This window comes from Cherax quadricarinatus, chromosome 53, assembly GCF_038502225.1.
Source record: "Cherax quadricarinatus isolate ZL_2023a chromosome 53, ASM3850222v1, whole genome shotgun sequence".
Lineage (NCBI taxonomy): Eukaryota > Metazoa > Arthropoda > Malacostraca > Decapoda > Parastacidae > Cherax > Cherax quadricarinatus.
Window position 1 is genome coordinate 14061614 of NC_091344.1, and position 20553 is coordinate 14082166.

General features: G+C 45.7%; 1 protein-coding gene across 1 annotated transcript in view; it reads right to left on the reverse strand.

Annotated features, from left to right (window-relative positions):
- The window catches only part of Snoo (Sno oncogene), a gene marked incomplete in the record, with an annotated part of 473129 nt that overhangs the window by 163870 nt on the left and 288706 nt on the right, over positions 1-20553 (reverse strand).

Here is a 20553-nt window from a genome sequence, read left to right on the forward strand (position 1 = left end):
ATATATATATATATATATATATATATATATATATATATATATATATATATATATATATATATATATATGCTGTTCCCAATTCCTCCCTGGGCACCCGTCTCGACCCACAGGCCATTCGGATTGGTGTTGCTCTTCGCCTAGCCGCCCCATCCTCACAGAACATAGGTGTATTTGCGGCAGGGCGACAGCTGATCAATTCGGACTTCATGGTCTCGTGTGCCACACAGCAGAAGGGAAGTATGCCAGACATGAGGAGATCAATGACATAATAAAGAGAAGCCTCGCCACAGCCCGTTGCCCAGCTCAACGGGAACCCCAAGTACAGAGGTCTGATGGAAGTCAAAAGCGTCCTGATGGAGCCACTATGCTACCCTGGAAGGATGGAAAGCAGATTGCCTGGGACTACACCTGTGCTGCCTCATTGGCAGACACCTACTTGCCATACTCCGTAGTGGAAGGGGGTGGAGCTGCCAGCCACAGGGAGACCCAGAAGATCCGAAAATATGAAGACCTTCCCCCTTGCTATAACTTCATTCCAATAGGGTCGGAGACCCTTGGAGCATGGGGCAAGTGTGCTCTAAAGCTCCTCAAAGAGCTGGGTGAAAAGCTAATCATAGAAACCAAGGACCACAGGGCGACCAGCTTCCTCTTTCAGAGACTCAGTGTTGCGATCCAGAGAGGAAATGCCTGCAACATTCTGCGCACGCGGCCCACCGCAGGGGAGCTGGACGAAGTATTCGAGATGTAGCTCTGAGTTACCTATGTTGTTTTACTTTCTGTTGTATTTTTGTGAATGTTTGGCCAATGTATTTTGTCTTTAAATAAAACATACTTGAAATATAGGGGGTGGCAGGAGAAAATTCTCAAACAGCTTCAGGGAGAACCTTGAGTTTTCCCTGAAGCAAGTTTATTCTTTTCTCTGAGGAGGAGGGTCCCCATGACAGTTCTAGAGGTGGTACCTCCCTATATATATATATATATATATATATATATATATATATATATATATATATATATATATATATATATATATATATATATATATGTATGTATGTATATCGTGCAGATTAAGCCGAATCGCCGAGTGTGACCTACTCGGCCGAATTAGCAGAATGAAAATTAGTTTTTGCCATAAATCAGTGGAAATCAATCTGAGCATAACGAAAAAAAGATATATCAAGGAATCCATGGAAATTAAATTCCCCAATTGAGTTTCTGATAAGCAGGGTTGACTTACATGCTGTTAGCACCAACAGCCTGACTGATAGGCCCATTAACTAGGTCTAGTCAGGAAGCTAGGAGCCTGAGCAATGACCCAAGATTCAACAGGTAGGAACATAATTCTTGATTAATTGTCTGGTTTGTCTAACTGCACGTCTGTCTGGCTGCCCGTCTGACTGTCGTCTACTGGGAGGACGGGAAGAGGAAGTGTAGGAGAGGGCAGTAAGGTAGTCGGGGAGGGAGGAAGTGGCATTAAGGTCGTGTTTAAAACGGGTTAACAACTGCACCTCGACCTTAGTGGCACACACCCACACTGGATCGATGCCTGGAGCCTGCCTGCACCCCCAGAATAACCCCCCACTTCCCCTCTCTCAAACCTTCCCTGACCACTACCACACCTCCCGATCTAAACCACTGCAGGGTTTATATACAACCTGGGGTGTGTCTCTCAGTGCATAAACAATGAGCTTACGTTAATCCGTATTTTAGGCATTAAAGATCTTTGTCTGAAAGGAAATACGTGACATGCAGCCTCAATGACCCACGTGCACCCGACAGACTTTCAATCCAATTATTCAGCCGACTTAAAGCTGCAGCGAACCTTGCTTCTCATATATATGGTTAGGAAAGGTTAGTGTAGGACAGGCTAGGTGAGGTTAGTATAGGACAGGCTAGGTGAGGTTAGTATAGGACAAGCTAGGTGAGGTTAGTATAGGACAGGCTAGGTGAGGTTAGTATAGGACAAGCTAGGTGAGGTTAGTATAGGACAAGCTAGGTGAGGTTAGTATAGGACAGGCTAGGTGAGGTTTGTATAGGACAGGCTAGGTGAAATTAGGTTAGGCTGCGGAAGATTAGGAAGAGATAGGTTAATTGGTTGGGGGTTAGGTAACTTAGGTTAATCGGCTGGTTTAGGATATATACATAACTGTGACTGGTTTTGAGGACTTTCCCTGCAGCCCGGCCCGGGTCCAGGCTTCCTTGATGACCACCTGGTCAACACAGGCTGTTTGTACTACCACCCTGCAGGCCCACTCATATCTAACCTACCCAGGCAGATCCTGATCAAACGAGATGTATACATCGTAACAACATGATTTTATCACTGAAAGAGAGAGAGAGAGAGAGAGAGAGAGAGAGAGAGAGAGAGACAGAGAGAGAGAGAGAGAGAGAGAGAGAGAGAGAGCACGAGACACGCCATGAGCATAGTGTGTAGCAACATCATCTTGCGTCGATTTTGGGGAGTCACTGCCCCCGCGACCCGGTCCCAGACCAGACCAGGTATCATTATCAGTGTTAGTGACCTGACACAGCCTGGTGGATACTCCTGATGCACACATGGTTGCCGGGGTGCTCACACATGGTTGCCTGGGTGCTCACACATGGTTGCCTGGGTGCTCACACATGGTTGCCTGGGTGCTCACACATGGTTGCCTGGGTGCTCACACATGGTTGCCTGGGTGCTCACACATGGTTGCCTGGGTGCTCACACATGGTTGCCGGGGTGCTCACACATGGTTGCCTGGGTGCTCACACATGGTTGCCGGGGTGCTCACACATGGTTGCCGGGGTGCTCACACATGGTTGCCGGGGTGCTCACACATGGTTGCCGGGGTGCTCACACATGGTTGCCGGGGTGCTCACACATGGTTGCCGGGGTGCTCACACATGGTTGCCGGGGTACTCACACATGGTTGCCAGGGTGCTCACACATGGTTGCCTGGGTGCTCACACATGGTTGCCGGGGTACTCACACATGGTTGCCGGGGTACTCACACATGGTTGCCGGGGTACTCACACATGGTTGCCGGGGTACTCACACATGGTTGCCTGGGTGCTCACACATGGTTGCCGGGGTACTCACACATGGTTGCCGGGGTGCTCACACATGGTTGCCTGGGTGCTCACACATGGTTGCCGGGGTACTCACACATGGTTGCCGGGGTACTCACACATGGTTGCCGGGGTACTCACACATGGTTGCCGGGGTACTCACACATGGTTGCCTGGGTGCTCACACATGGTTGCCGGGGTACTCACACATGGTTGCCGGGGTGTTCACACATGGTTGCCTGGGTGCTCACACATGGTTGCCGGGGTACTCACACATGGTTGCCGGGGTACTCACACATGGTTGCCGGGGTACTCACACATGGTTGCCGGGGGTACTCACACATGGTTGCCGGGGTACTCACACATGGTTGCCGGGGTACTCACACATGGTTGCCGGGGTACTCACACATGGTTGCCTGGGTGCTCACACATGGTTGCCGGGGTACTCACACATGGTTGCCTGGGTGCTCACACATGGTTGCCTGGGAGTTCACACATGGTTGCCGGGGTACTCACACATGGTTGCCGGGGTACTCACACATGGTTGCCTGGGTGCTCACACATGGTTGCCGGGGTACTCACACATGGTTGCCTGGGTGCTCACACATGGTTGCCTGGGTGCTCACACATGGTTGCCGGGGTACTCACACATGGTTGCCGGGGTACTCACACATGGTTGCCGGGGTACTCACACATGGTTGCCGGGGTCCTCACACATGGTTGCCGGGGTACTCACACATGGTTGCCTGGGTGCTCACACATGGTTGCCGGGGTACTCACACATGGTTGCCTGGGTGCTCACACATGGTTGCCTGGGTGCTCACACATGGTTGCCGGGGTGCTTACACATGGTTGCCGGGGTACTCACACATGGTTGCCGGGGTACTCACACATGGTTGCCGGGGTACTCACACATGGTTGCCGGGGTACTCACACATGGTTGCCGGGGTACTCACACATGGTTGCCGGGGTACTCACACATGGTTGCCGGGGTACTCACACATGGTTGCCGGGGTACTCACACATGGTTGCCGGGGTGCTCACACATGGTTGCCTGGGTGCTCACACATGGTTGCCTGGGTGCTCACACATGGTTGCCGGGGTACTCACACATGGTTGCCAGGGTGCTCACACATGGTTGCCAGGGTGCTCACACATGGTTGCCAGGGTGCTCACACATGGTTGCCGGGGTGCTCACACATGGTTGCCGGGGCGCTCACACATGGTTGCCTGGGTGCTCACACATGGTTGCCAGGGAGTTCACACATGGTTGACTGGGTGCTCACACATGGTTGCCGGGGTACTCACACATGGTTGCCAGGGAGTTCACACATGGTTGCCTGGGTGCTCACACATGGTTGCCAGGGAGTTCACACATGGTTGCCTGGGTGCTCACACATGGTTGCCGGGGTACTCACACATGGTTGCCAGGGAGTTCACACATGGTTGCCGGGGCGCTCACACATGGTTGCCGGGGTACTCACACATGGTTGCCTGGGTGCTCACACATGGTTGCCTGGGTGCTCACACATGGTTGCCGGGGTACTCACACATGGTTGCCGGGGTACTCACACATGGTTGCCTGGGTGCTCACACATGGTTGCCTGGGTGCTCACACATGGTTGCCTGGGTGCTCACACAACGTTGCCGGGGCGCTCACACATGGTTGCCTGGGTGCTCACACATGGTTGCCTGGGTGCTCACACATGGTTGCCTGGGTGCTCACACATGGTTGCCGGGGTGCTTACACATGGTTGCCGGGGTGCTCACACATGGTTGCCGGGGTGCTTACACATGGTTGCCTGGGTGCTCACACATGGTTGCCTGGGTGCTCACACATGGTTGCCTGGGTGCTTACACAAGGTTGCCTGGGTGCTCACACATGGTTGCCTGGGTGCTCACACATGGTTGCCGGGGTGCTTACACAGGGTTGCCTGGGTGCTCACACATGGTTGCCTGGGTGCTTACACATGGTTGCCGGGGTGCTTACACATGGTTGCCGGGGTGCTCATACATGGTTGCCTGGGTGCTCACACATGGTTGCCGGGGTGCTTACACATGGTTGCCGGGGTGCTCATACATGGTTGCCTGGGTGCTCACACATGGTTGCCGGGGTGCTCACACACAGTTGCCGGGGTGCTCACACACAGTTGCCGGGGTGCTCACACATAGTTGCCTGGAGTTATGAGGCTCATTCATGAAGAAATCATGGGGTTGGAACATTCTTGAATAAGAACTCACTGTAGAACTTGGGATAAAACTGGTGGCTATACTTGAAGAATGTGAGGAGACGACCATGGTCAAGGAGGCTTGTTGATCTATGCTCTCCTAAATGCATACATCTCTTGATCACTGCTGTTCCCACTAATACCTGTGACCTATGACCTATGACCTGTGACCTATGATCAAATGGAAAGGCTAAACACAAAAGATCTACTGTCAACAAGAGTAAATATTATTATTATTATTATTATTATTATTATTATTATTATCAAGCTATACGTGGAGAGGGTATAGGGGGGCAACGCCCCATCGGCCCGGTCTTTGACCGTCAGTAGCGAAGAAAAGATATGTTTCAGAAAAGTTCTTAATCTGACAACGTTTCGCTCTGGGTAGAGCCTCATCAAGTGAATTTATACATAATTTCTAGTTCCACCATGTTAGTCAGTGCGATGTTTCGGTCTCACGGCCACACTACAAACTTAACTAATTACTTGACTTACAGAAATAAGTCTCAGTTTTATAGTAACGTAACTGTCAGCGTATGGTAACTGTCAGCGTATGATAATTGTCAACGTATGGCAACTGTCAACGTATGGTAACTGTTACCGTATGATAACTGGTGACGTCCTCAGGTAACTCCTCGTCTACCTGTTGATGATTTCTGGGATCACCACCCCCGTGGTCCGATCCTAGACCAGATCTCCTGACCGATGGTGCGATCAATCCATATCTGGGTTGACAGCGGACTCAGCTCACACACTGAGGTCCGTGGTTCGATCCCCTGTACGGGTGGAAATACTGGGGACTGCTGTCCCTCTTCACCTAACAGTAAGCAGGTACCTGGGTGTTAGCCGACTGTTGTGAGTCGCATCCTGGGGGACAAAATTAACCTAATTTGCCCGAAATGCTCTGCATAACTAAGGACTTTCTATATAGTATATCACTGATGTCAGATATGGTCCATATAAGTTGTACCTGTACTTGTAGAAATAAAGATTATTATTATTATTATTATTATTATTATTATTATTAATCATGTAGCAGCATGGTGCCATGTCAGCTACGTCACTCGGCTGATGGTGCAGTCTACAGTGCGTTGATTTCTGCTGCCTGTGTCTGCAACCTACCACATCTAAATATGCACCCATAAAAAATACAATTATTGTAAGTTTGGTTATTTTAACTAAATTATGCTATACTTATAACATAAAGGGGCGGCTTACATCTAGCAGAGTGGTACATATCATAGTTCATTACACCGTTTGTAAGTTAGGTTTGTCATGTAGGGGGGTAATGATTGAATAGGATATAAGGGGAATATGGGAGTAAGGGATTATGTAGGGAGGGGAGAGGCGAGGTGGTAGGAGTGAGGTATGCGGAGGTATGTAGGTAATGTGAGGTCACTGGTGACTACAACTTCACCTCTCATTACTCTACCCACCACTCCACACTGCTCACCCTCTCACTACTTTAACTAAACATAAATAAATGGAGAAAATAACGGGGACAGTGAATATTACTATTCTACTCAAACACAGTTTATTATTACGTCTTTGTACCATAATATATTTGGGAACAGAACATTATTGTGGTTTAGATAAATGGGGTGGTACACATAAGCAGTGAGACAGGGAACACAATCAACTTGACCAAAATGAATGTAACTTACAATATAGCACAGAGGACAGTTCACTACAGGAACTAAGCCACAGGTCCCAAGACCTACACAGCACGAGTACGGCGCCAAGCCAGTACTCTGCCCAATGCCTCCAACAGTCTCCTCCAGAGACTTCAGCAGCCTTCTCCCGAGCCCTGCACCCCAGCAGCAGCTCCTCTCGAAATGTCTCTGCTCAGAGCTCTGCACCCAGGCCAGAGCTCTGCCCGAATCTTCTGCTCAGGAGCTCTGCACCCCAGCAGTAGCTCCGCTCGAATCTCATGATCATGCTCTTCCTTGGGCTTTTATGGTGGTCCAAGCACCCTCCACAACCACGTGTACGACCTGACGCCTAGGTCTGAGGCGTCAAGAACAAAAGACCTCAGACGTGGGCGTGACTACAGACGTTTGCCAAGGAAAGGTGTGACCATATAATTGGTTAAATTAGGTCTCCCCAGAGACCTCACAAGCCCAGCTGGACTACATCACATCCCCCTTTCTCCCCCAATTTAAAATATCTGAGAACTAGGACAATTTGTCCTAGTTATTAGACTATTTTAATTCTAATCCCTTAAATCTATTACAATACAAAGACAAAATTATACATAATACAATTATATTTCCCCCAACCTCCTCAACTACCACAAGGCAGCATAATCAGTACCTCTGGCAGTTGGCCAGCATAATAGTTGGTCTCTGGTGCAAAGCCTCCTTACCCGTCATTTCTCCTTAAACCTAAATATCGGGCTCCAGTGCCTTCCCTACTTCTACTAGAAATGCACTAGCCAATGCTAGTCACCCTCGCACGTTAACCATTGGGCCAAACCTCTCTAGGCTTCTATGGCGTGGAAAACTGCTCCAACGGGTTGCATTCTTTCAAGTAACTGCAACTGGACCACTTCACGACCACCAAGGTCGCATTTTCGGCACACTTCACATGCGCACTACAACATCTGAAAATCGAGACAGGGCAGGCATCGCAGCTAAGACCCTCCATTATCCTATGCCACTACTAGGATTCACTGGCCTCATAAAACAAGGCGGCCATAATCACTGGACCGTTTTCAAGGTCACCTTATTTCACACAGGTAACACTAACACTTCTGGCAAGTCAAAGTAGGCTGGGGACATCTCACACTCTTAATTGTCTCTCATGGCTGGCAGGGCATCCCCGCATACTGGTCGTACAGGCTGACCAGCAAGGCAGGATACACCTCCATACCACCCTTGATAGCAGGCTGGTCCCAACAGCTGGAGTCCATCTCCGCGGCTCACGTCCTTCCACATCTCCGAGGATGGCAGCTCCTTCATAGTAGATTCTCCTGTCCTGGCACACCAGCCAGAATCCCTCACACACCACTGCAGCATCACCGCCATCTCCTCCTCTTGAGCTAGGCAGCATCGCAGCATCACAGCAGCACACAGCATGGCCACAGCATCGCAGCACGATCCCAGCATCACAGCACGGCCGCAGCATCTCAACATCATCGCACGACCGCAGCATCTCAACATCACAGCACGGCCGCATCACAGCAGCACACAGCACGGCCACAGCATCGCAGCACGGTCCCAGCATCACAGCACGGCCGCAGCATCTCAACATCATAGCAAGGCCGCAGCATAGTAGACAGCATCACAGCAGCCGACATCAGCAGTAGCAGGCAATGGTCAGTTGCTTGGGGTGAGGTGAGGTCACTTCAGGTCATCAACAGCAGGTGCGGTCACCCATCCCTGGCAACTGCGGGTAACTGGCGGTCCGTGGGTGATGGTCACAGAGGCTGGGTGACGCAGACAGACACCCACTACACTGGATGACAGACCAGGGCAGCAATACATCTACTGGGGCACATCAGCTGGGTGACTGGGCACATCAGGTGGACAGCAATCATAGGCAACTCTTCAATGGGTGACAGTTGTGGGTAAGTCTTCCAAGGCGAACTGGGTGACTTCTCATTCCTCTGTAAATATTCAATTTCGGCCAGTAATTGCTTCCCCCAAAAGTCTCACCCAAATACTGATATTCTCCACCATTTATCTCAAACCAACAACCAACTCCACCAAATATAATACAACCAAGCAATTATTCAGACCCACTGTCAAGAAAAGGTCAGTTAAGGTCACTAGGATTATAATATTATAATAACACACAAAATCAAATGGTAGCAAATGGTAGCATAAGTATAACCGAGCAGTCAAAAATAAGGCACATGGGACTGGTTCCTACTATAAAAATAAGAAGAACCACCACCGCTTAGACACCATGTCATGTAGGGGGGTAATGATTGAATAGGATATAAGGGGAATATGGGAGTAAGGGATTATGTAGGCAGGGGAGAGGCAGGCGAGGTGGTAGGAGTGAGATGATTAGCGGAGGTAGGTAGGTAATGACAGGTCAGTGGTGACCACCACGACAATCTCATTAACTCTACACTACTCACTAACATATGCCTCGTCCATTCTACACTCATATATAAACATAATAAAATATAAGAAAAAAAGACAGGGACAGTGAATATTACTATTCTACTCAAACACAGTTTATTATTAAGTCCTTGTACAATAATATATTTGGGAACAGGAGTACATCATGGGTTTAGATAAATGGGGTGGTACACATAAGCAGTGAGACAGGGAAATACAATCAACTTGACGAAAATGAATATAACTTACAATATAGCACAGAGGACAGTTCACTACAGGAACTAAGCCACAGGTCCCAAGACCTACACAGCACGAGTACGGCGCCAAGCCAGTACTCTGCCCAATGCCTCCAACAGTCTCCTCCAGAGACTTCAGCAGCCTTCTCCCGAGCCCTGCACCCCAGCAGCAGCTCCTCTCGAAATGTCTCTACTCAGAGCTCTGCACCCAGGCCAGAGCTCTGCCCGAATCTTCTGCTCAGGAGCTCTGCACCCCAGCAGTAGCTCCGCTCGAATCTCATGATCATGCTCTTCCTTGGGCTTTTATGGTGGTCCAAGCACCCTCCACAACCACGTGTACGACCTGACGCCTAGGTCTGAGGCGTCAAGAACAAAAGACCTCAGACGTGGGCGTGGCTACAGACGTTTGCCAAGGAAAGGTGTGACCATATAATTGGTTAAATTAGGTCTCCCCAGAGACCTCACAAGCCCAGCTGGACTACATCACAGGTTTGTCAGGAAACAGGACGAGTTTCCTAACGCGGGTCTTAGTCATATGATGACCCGGAGCTGGAGTTTTGGTCAGCTGACCGAGGTCTTCCGCTTACACCGTTGGTATCCCCATGTTTGCCTTTTAAATTGAAGGATGAGTTACATCAAGAGGAAACTGAATGATCTAGTAGATTTTAAATGTCTTCAATTTGTTGAGTTAATTTTTTCCCTACGTTCAGCAGCACCCCCGTCCTTGTGATCAACAGTAAAACGGATGTAGTTGTCAGGCAGAGATATGCAGGTAGTGTATAGTCTCACACCAGTAGTCTGCTAGTCTTCCAGAAATATACCGAGATCCCATTAGGATGGTTAGCAGGATTAGCGAGACTGTGAAATGCGAAGGCTTGGGGGGCTCTCTCTCAGCTGGGCCCTCAGCTGGCGAAGCTTCTGTTTATGATACTGTTGATTCTGTTATGTCTTGCATCCAGCCCTTCTAACTTGCAAGGGTTTAAAGTTTAGCTCATGAAGACCATGTTCGTCAGCTTCCACACTGCTACAACTACAGTGGTATTCAGTATGACTAACGGCAGCAAGGCCAATGCAGGAAAGGGAACAATTAAAAGGGAGTCTCCAGAGTAGTATCAACTCACGGTTGTGAGACGAGAAATTTCCTTCTCGGAGGATGCAGCCTAAAGAATATTCTCAATAAACGTTTCAACAGTGGGAATGTGCCAGTTGGATTGTTCCTACGCTAGCTTTCCAGTTAATTTTGGTGCTACACTTGTGAGAGCCTCACATTAAATAGCGATGCTAGTGAAGCTGGAATCGTGCATACCAGATAAACTGATAAATCCTCCTCCTTCTACCAGATAAATTGATCTGGTAGAAGGAGGAGGATAGGGAGGTTAGCCAGACAATCTGGGAGGCTGTATGAAGTCCCAGTTCATCTGGTATGAATGTAAGTGGTGCTTTTTTTAATTTGCTTAACGAAGGTTAACCCATCAGTAGTGTGCTGCTGCCCTGTTCTGTATGACAGCTACACATTGGGAACAAAATTTTGTTTAAATAACATATTCCATCACGCAGGATGAAACTCATACAAGGTCTAAAATATATCAGCCTGAGTTGAGAGACTTGAGTAGGGTAATGAGGATATCGTCAAGTAGTGCAACCATTGTTTTCATTCAGAGAAAGGTTAAGGACTTTTTCTATAATGGACTTTAGAAAAGCGTCATACTTCTCTTGTTTAAGTCTGCTAGCTGTATAGCCCTTGTGGCTTAGCGCTTCTTTTTGATTATAATAATAATTAAGTCTGCTAATGATTGGGTAGACTTGTCAAAAAGCAGGTTAACTTCGGGCGAAACCGGCATACAGTAAGGAGGCACAAAAGATCATGAGCACCAGTGGTGTTTTCCAGTTGGTATTTTCCACAGAATTAATTAAGTGGTGTTTAACTGCAGAGGAGCACCAAGGTACGTGCTCTCAGCAAGGACAATGGCTAGCATTCCTGGCAATGTTGTCGTCGATGATCTGGTAACTGAAGGTCACTGTTTCATTTAGAGGTGTTTAAAGATAGTTCTACATTCACTCCTACAAGGCAGGGAAATTGCAGACCTGGACAATATATAGAGAACTTCCCCTGCACGTATAAGTACAATAAAGCACCTAAATTACTGGGAACGGTTGAAGTCCTTTGACTTGTAATCCTTGGAACGCAGGTGAGAAAGATGCATGATAATATACACTTGAAAAATATTAGAGGGACTAGTCCCAAATCTGCACACAGAAATCACTCCCTATGAAAGCAAAAGACTCGGCAGGAGGTGTAACATTTCCCCAATGGAAAGCAGAGGAGCCACGAGTACACTAAGAGACAACACAATAAGTGTCAGGGGCTCAAGACTGTTCACCTTTCTCCCAGTATAAATAAGGGGGATTACCAATAGACCCCGAGCTGTTACTCGTACGTCGGCTTGCGTGCGGCAACCAGTAACAGCCTGGTTGATCAGACCCTGATCCACCGTGAGGCCTGATCATGGACCGGGCCGCGGGGGCGTTGACCCCCGGAACACCCTACAGGAATGATCTACTTTTCTTATGTTTCTTAAAAGAGTTTCTGCATTGTTAGAAACCAGATGTTAAGATAACTGGAGAGTCTCTGACTTCCTTAATAACTGTACATAACCTTTATACCTCTGATGTATCATGTGGGAGTTCGAACACGTGGATTGGGTAAAGTAATACTCACGTAGGCTGGTAGTACGTATAATAACAGATAATGTGGGGCAGAGACGGTTGGTAATGAGTCAACTACTGGTACACTGGTTACTGGTAACTGGTTACTACTACTGAGAGATGTGGTCCAAGAGTTTTCTTCTCTCGGAGCCCGGCCATGAGTCAGGCTCGTCTAGCGCCTGCCTGGTCAACCAGGCTATTGCTGCTTGTGGCCCACTGACCCGCATATCCATCACAGCCTGGGTGATCTGGAGGAAAGCGGGGAGCATGGTCATCCTCCTTCACAGTAGTTGTCTGCAAGAGTACAGGTTACAGTACAAACACTAGTGGAGTACAATCCCTACAAAGGCGAAAATATTGAAAGTTAATAAAGGTATCCACTGCATTAAGTGTCACTTTAATGTCGGCATTTTGTATACCATTCCAGGTAAAGTATAACTCTTGAACCCGGACACTTGTTTCTTGAACGATCTTCGCACATTGTTAACCTCTGGGATCTTACATTCTTCTCCTTCTCTTACACAATATTTTCATTTTTTACTCTTCCAATTTATATAATTCATAAAGCCCGTAAGGGAATCAATGAAATGTTTTCAGTAAACATCATTTTTTTTCTTTAGTCCTTGATATACTTGGTTTGCATAGGCTTAAGATGTTTACTGTGTCAGCGAGAATTTTTCCTTACTCTCGCAGCCCGACCTGGGTTCAGGCCTCCTTGATGATTCCCTGGTCAGCCAGGCTGTTGCTATTGGCGGCCTTCCAGCATGACGTAATGATGCAGTGCCTCTTGAAAACTTTCACTCTTATTCCATCAATATTTCTGATATTTGTTGCAAGCAGGTTGAATAGTCTTGGACCAAAGATGTTGATGTAATGTTCTGTGGAGAAATTATCTGCCAAGTGAGTGTAAAACGGAAACCTGTAATTGTTTTACATGATGGTAGGATTGCTGGTGTCCATTTTTCTGTCTCATACACATGCAAGATTTCAGGTACGTCTTGCTACTTCTACTTACAATTAGGTCACACTACACATACATGTACAAGCATATATATACACACCCCTTTGGGTTTTCTACTATTTTCTTTCTAGTTCTTGTTCTTGTTTATTTGCTCTTACCTCAAGGAGGCCTGGTCACAGACCGGGCCGCGGGGGCGTTGACCCCCGGAACTCTCTCCAGGTAAACCAGGAGAGAGCAGCATAAGAGAGTGGCGATCTCTTTTATAAAGAGGCTGCGACCCCTCTCGTTTCAACATATGGAAAGTAGGTGTGGAATGAGGATGTTTTGAAGCCGAAGCAAACAGCTCTTGTCGTGTACCCTTACCAAGCAAAATTAGATTACAATGGTCAAACCTCAGTCGCATGGCAGACTGAGGTGTGGTGCAGACGACTCTCTTCTTGCTCCTCACACCCCGCAAAAATGTATCTAACCGTCTTTGCTTTAGTAACCTTTTATTTCTTAGCTTAAGAACACCAGCAATCACAGCCTGGGTATCCTTTGATGGGTCAGCTATATCCCACAGAGCTGTAATAGAGCAATTATGACCAGGGTGTGTCACCTGGAAAGTCGTGGGAGAGTCTTACCTGGGTTTGGGCAATCACCCTCATGTCATGGCGGTGTATGGTTAGTCTAATCCCCTTATACTGAAACCAAGTACACTGCAGTGACATGTCAATGTGTAAGAGGGGCTCGACTTACCTGGGTGTGTATATCGTACCTCTGTGATACTACCGTGTCTTTCCGCCAGTACTGATGCCACTTAATTGAAGGTATAATGATTCCACTCTTCTTTTATTTGTCATGTTTACCAACTGTTTAGTAACATGGAGATAGTTCGTCATACACACCAGTGTAATTGTTCACTTAAGTATATTCAACACGCCATGTTTATTTTGGACTGCTACAACATCACTCAAATTGCTATCAATTCTTCACAAGATTCACTCGTCAACGATAATATATCCATGTTTAATGTTCATGGTAGGAAGAATACTAGCGACACCTCGTTTAGCAAAGATAACAATTATTTCCACACTGTATCTTTGCTTCAGTTCTCTGTAATGATCGTTCAAGTACGAATAAGTGGCATGAAGATACACGATTTGACCACGAATTTATGATTCTACGCATGTGATCTTCAGTACTTCTGCCACGGAGTTTCACTCACTCGCTCGGGTTGAACTTGCAAGGGCCTTGTATTCTAGAGACAACAACTTGGCATCATCTACACTTCCTTATATTGGTATAATAATGTCTGAAAAGCATGGATGTCAGCCAACAATATGTGTTATGAGACAAATAACTAATTTCCTTCATTCTAACATATTTCACATTAAATGAGTCTTACTAGCTAATTAATTATACTACGAGCTTATTTCTACTTAATATGAATAAGGTTAAGAAATAGGAGTTTACAAGAGCAAATTTTGTTGGGTCTGAGGAGCAGGAAGAGTGGCGTCTGCAACACCACACCTCAGTCTGGCAAGTGAGTCTCTTCGTGTGACCAGTGTAATCTAATTTTGCTTGGTAAGGGTGCAAGATGAGAGCTGTTTACTTCAGTGTACAGATTCGGGATCTTCAAAACACCCTCATTCCACATCTGGTCTCCACATGTGGAAATGAGGGGGGGTTGCAACCCCCTTATGAGAGAGTTCGACACTCCCTTATGCTGCTCGCCCCTGGCTGCAGATAATTTCTCCACACTGGGGGCCTGCGGTGTTCCTTGTAGGTGAACTATTCAATTCTTAACATTTTTTTATTTCTCACTAGCCACCACTACTGATTCTTTTCTTAGGAACATCAGTCTGTGGGGTTTCTTGAGAAACACTATAATTCTAATGGCACTAATTTATTGTCTGTTTGTTCACTACATCTTTGCTCAAAACTTCAACTGTCCTGATGGTTGCATTTGCATCAAGATGTATGGTCACTGACACCTTGGATCATCATTGTTAATAACCAGGTTTTAAGGATGCCTTATTTTCAGGAACTACAGCTCCACAGAAGTGTTCTCTCAGTGAAGTGAGATAGTTTTCCCGCCAAATTTTCTCCCAACGTTGAAGCACTTTATTGTGGTGTTTGAATTTACATTCGAGCATTCTGCCATAGAGTAAATGTGATGGATTTAACTTCCAAGTTGTCCAGATCATCAGCAACATTGGTCAGAGGTTGGTCGTTGACTATTTTCAATTTTAGTCATGACTGTTCGCAATTCCTCCAGGTTGATGCGTCGACAATGAAGAGTCTTCTTTAAAACAACATTTTACGATGCCAATCATCCTTTCATAGAATCCTTGCCAGGAAGCATTGGGAGGTATGTGCTTCCAACGACTTTGATTCAGCATCTGTTGCATCTCTGGTTGCTCAAATATTTTGCTTATATAAGCAGCATCAGCAACAAAGTTCGTTCCGTTGTCTGAGATCATCAGACTGGGACACACCTTCTAGCTGCAAACCTTCTGAATAATTTAATAAAGGTTTCAGCAGACATGTTAGTGACACCTTCTAGATGTATTGCTCTAGTTGTAGAACAGGTAAACAGATGTATACCATGATGTGAACCTTGTCAACAGTTTTAGTTAAAATTATTCGTCCAGTATAATCTACAATTGTCAACTCAAATGGAGTGACATGACATACTCGTACCTAATATGAATAAGCCTAAGAAATAGGAGTTTACTAGAGCAAACATGGTTAGATACATTTCGCGGGGTCTGAGGAGCAGGAAAGGCGTGAGTACCACTCAGCCTGCCATGTGCGTCTCATCTTGTGACCAGCGTAATCTAATTTTGCTTGGTTATGGCGCAAGATGAGAGATGTTTGCTTCCACGTACGAAACTAGAGGGGTCGCAGCCCCCTTATGAGAGGGATCGCTGCTTTCTTATGCTGCTCCCTCCCCCCGGTTGGGGATAATTTCTCCACAGATCTCTTATAATGCCCACAGCGCTGCTGCTTTTCAGTTAGTCCAGTTTACACTTCCACCCATGTCTTTGAATATTGTACATTGTATGATTTGGGACTAGCATCTTACATGTGCATATTATGAAATATTGGGCCTTCTCTCCTGAGAGTACACTGACAGTTCTTCCAGATGTTCCTAGTAGTTCAGATGTTTTATTGGTTCTATGCGGGCTATAAACGATCTATTATCACTCTCGCCTTGAACAGAGCTATCAACACTGAAAGGTACTCTAAGACAGAGAGTACTACTGATTTTAATTCTCTTTCTCCCTCTCTCTTTCTCTCTGTCTCTGTCTGTTTGTCTGTCTGTCTGTCTGTCTGTCTGTCTGTCTGTCTGTCTGTCTGTCTTGGTGGCCCGGTGGCCTGGCGGCTAAAGCTCCCGCTTCACACACGGAGGGCCCGGGTTCGATTCCCGGCGGGTGGAAACATTTCGACACGTTTCCTTACACCTGTTGTCCTGTTCACCTAGCAGCAAATAGGTACCTGGGTGTTAGTCGACTGGTGTGGGTCGCATCCTGGGGGACAAGATTATTAAGGACCCCAATGGAAATAAGTTAGACAGTCCTCGATGACGCACTGACTTTCTTGGGTTATCCTGGGTGGCTAACCCTCCGGGGTTAAAAATCCGAACGAAATCTTATCTTATCTTGTCTGTCTGTCTGTCTGTCTGTCTGTCTGTCTGTCTGTCTCTCTCTCTCTCTCTCTCTCTCTCTCTCTCTCTCTCTCTCTCTCTCTCTCTCTCTCTCTCTCTCTCTCTCTCGTGAGTGCCAAGCTGACTCTGGTACCATCACACAGTGCCTCTTACGCAAGGGAGGAAGCAGCTGGGAGGGTCATGTGACACCCAGAACAGCTGGGCACCAGCCCTTTGTTCCAACACTCTGTTATACCAACACTGTTATTCCAACACCTTGATATACCAACACTGTTATTCCAGCACCCTGTTATTCAAACCTGCTATTCTAACGCTGTTATATCAACACTGCCAACAATATTATTCCAACACTGTTATTCCAACTCTGTTATTTCAACAATATTATCCCAACACTTATTCCAACACTGTTATACCAGCACTGTTATACCAGCACTGTTATACCAGCACTGTTATTTCAACAATATTATTCCAACAATATTATTCCAACACTGTTATTCCAATTCTGTTATTCCAACACTGTTATTCTGACACCCTGTTATTCCAACACTGTTATTCTTACACCCTGTTATTCCAACACTGTTATTCTGACACCCTGTTATTCCAACACTGTTATACCAGCACTGTTATTCCAACAATACTATTCCAACACTGTTATTCCGACACCCTGTTATTCCAACACTGTTATACCATCACTATTATTCCAACAATATTATTCCAACACTGTTATTCTAACACTGTTATTCCAACACCCTGTTATACAAACACTGGTATTCCAACACTTGTATTCCAACTCTAATGTTCCAATACTGTTATTCCAACACTGTTATTCTGACACCCTGTTATTCCAACACTGTTATACCAGCAATGTTATTCCAACAATACTATTCCAACACTGTTATTCCGACACCCTGTTATTCCAACACTGTTATACCATCACTATTATTCCAACAATATTATTCCAACACTGTTATTCTAACACTGTTATTCCAACACCCTGTTATACAAACACTGGTATTCCAACACTTGTATTCCAACTCTAATGTTCCAATACTGTTATTCCAACACTGTTATTCTGACACCCTGTTATTCCAACACTGTTATACCAGCACTGTTATTCCAACAATACTATTCCAACACTGTTATTCCGACACCCTGTTATTCCAACACTGTTATACCATCACTATTATTCCAACAATATTATTCCAACACTGTTATTCTAACACTGTTATTCCAACACCCTGTTATACAAACACTGGTATTCCAACACTTGTATTCCAACTCTAATGTTCCAATACTGTTATTCCAACACTGTTATTTCAATACTGTTATTCCAACACTTATTCCAACACTGTTATTCTAACACTGTTATTCCAACACCCTGTTATACAAACACTGGTATTCCAACACTTGTATTCCAACTCTAATGTTCCAATACTGTTATTCCAACACTGTTATTCCAATACTGTTATTACAACACTGTTATCCCAACACTTCCAGAGTCTCGGTCAATCCCACCAATTAAACACACACACCTGACAAAACCTGCTTAACACACTATAGTACACAACACCTGCACACATTACAGAGGTGCTACCTGACACTGGTGTCGCCTGATACTGGTGCCACCTGACACTAGTGCCACCTGACACTAGTGTCACCTGACACTAGTGCCCTGACACTATTACCACCTGACACTGGTGTCACCTGACACTATGTCATCAACCATCAAAACCTGGTTGATATGACGTTAGGCAGAGTCTCTTCGTTAATAATTCTACACCTGAGGCAGGACTATCTCTGCTGTCTGCTGGCAGTAGGTTGAATAGTCTGGATCCATTGATGTTAACATAGTGTTCTCTTACTGTGCCCACGACGCCCCTGCCTTTCGCTAGATTTATATTACACTTCCTCCCATACTTCTCACTCCAGTACGTTGTTTTTGGAAGTGGAGCAAGCCCTCCAGTATTCTCCATGTATATATTATCAGGTATATCCCGCCAGAGAGTATATCCTAGCTAGTTCTGTAGAAGCTGTATTATGTACTTCTAGAAATAAAGATTATTATAATTATTATTATTATTATTATTATTATTATTATTATTATTATTATTAAGTGCTAGGAGGCGTTCCCAGTAGTTTAGATAGTTCTAATGGGACTATGCGGGTAGTAACCTATTTTTCTATTTTTTTTTTTAGAGTGGAAGCATCATTACTATTTACGTGAAGCGCTAAACCCATGAGGTGTCGTTCAGAGCAACGAGAAGTAAAGTCACGATCCTCCGTCCAGTAATAGCGAAACACACGTGTCTCTAACCAGCGTTTTTTTTTTTTTCGTTCTTCAGAAAATCTGTAATTTTCAAGACGTTCTCTCTCTCTCTCTCTCTCTCTCTCTCTCTCTCTCTCTCTCTCTCTCTCTCTCTCTCTCTCTCTCTCTCTCTCTCTCTCTCTCTCTCTCTCACTTGCCACAAGGGCAATGATCCTGTAAATATATTAAGAGATACGTAAGAGGAGGCGGTACTGAGTGTCATCTCTCTGTCAGTGTAGTTGACAATAAGTCAAGAACCTGCTGTGTATGTTGTCATGTGGTGTATGTGATGTTGTATGTAATGTGTTGTATGTTGCTATGTGTTGTATGTTTTATGTGTTGTATGTTATGTGGTGTATGTTATGTGTTGTATGTTGCTGTGTGTTGTATATTTTATGTGTTGTATGTTTTGTCATGTGTTGTATGTTATGTGGTGTATGTTGCTGTATGTTGCTGTGTGTTGTATATTTTGTCATGTGTTGTATGTTGTCATATGTTTTATGTTACGTGTTGCATGTTACGTACTGTATGTTATCTGTTGTATGTTGCCATGAGTTGTATGGTGTTAAGTGTTGTATGTTATGTGTTATGTGGTGCATGGTGTTATGTGGTATATGTTGTCATGTGGTGTATGTTGTCATCTTTTGTCTAGTATGTGCTGTATGTTGTCATGTGTTGTATGTTATGTGTTGTATATTGTCATGTGTTTCATGTTAACATGTGCTGAATGTTGTCATGTGTTGTATTACTTGTATGTCATGTGCTGTATGTTGTCACACGGTGTATGATGTAATGTAGTGTATGTTGTCATATGTAGTATGCTATCATGTATTGTATGTTGTCATGTGGTGAGTGTTGTCATGTGATGTACGGTGTCATGTGGTGGTGCATGTCGTCCACACGTGCCAGGACTCAACACAGTTATTATTTACTTAACACCAACAAGGACCTTGATAAGAACCCTTAACACAGTTCTACTACACCAAAAGGAATTTAATCTAACATTGAATAATCTACACGTGAACTGCGTGTGATTGCAGCTCCTTGTAATAAGCAGTGTAGATATACCTTTACCTTCACCTTTGATGAGTTTCGAGAGTTTTTCTACTCCCGGAACCCGGCCATGGGCCAGCCTCGTCTGGTGCTTGCCCGGTCAACCAGGCTGTTGCTACTGGTGGCCCGCAGCCCCACACAACCATCACAGCCTAGTTGATCTGGCCTCTGGTGAAGATACTTGTCCAGTATCTTTGAAGGCTTCTACACTTGTCCCAGCTTAATTAATGGAATTATGAAGGAATGTGATCATTTGTATTCCTGGCCCAGAGTCAGGTTCTTGAGCGTTTC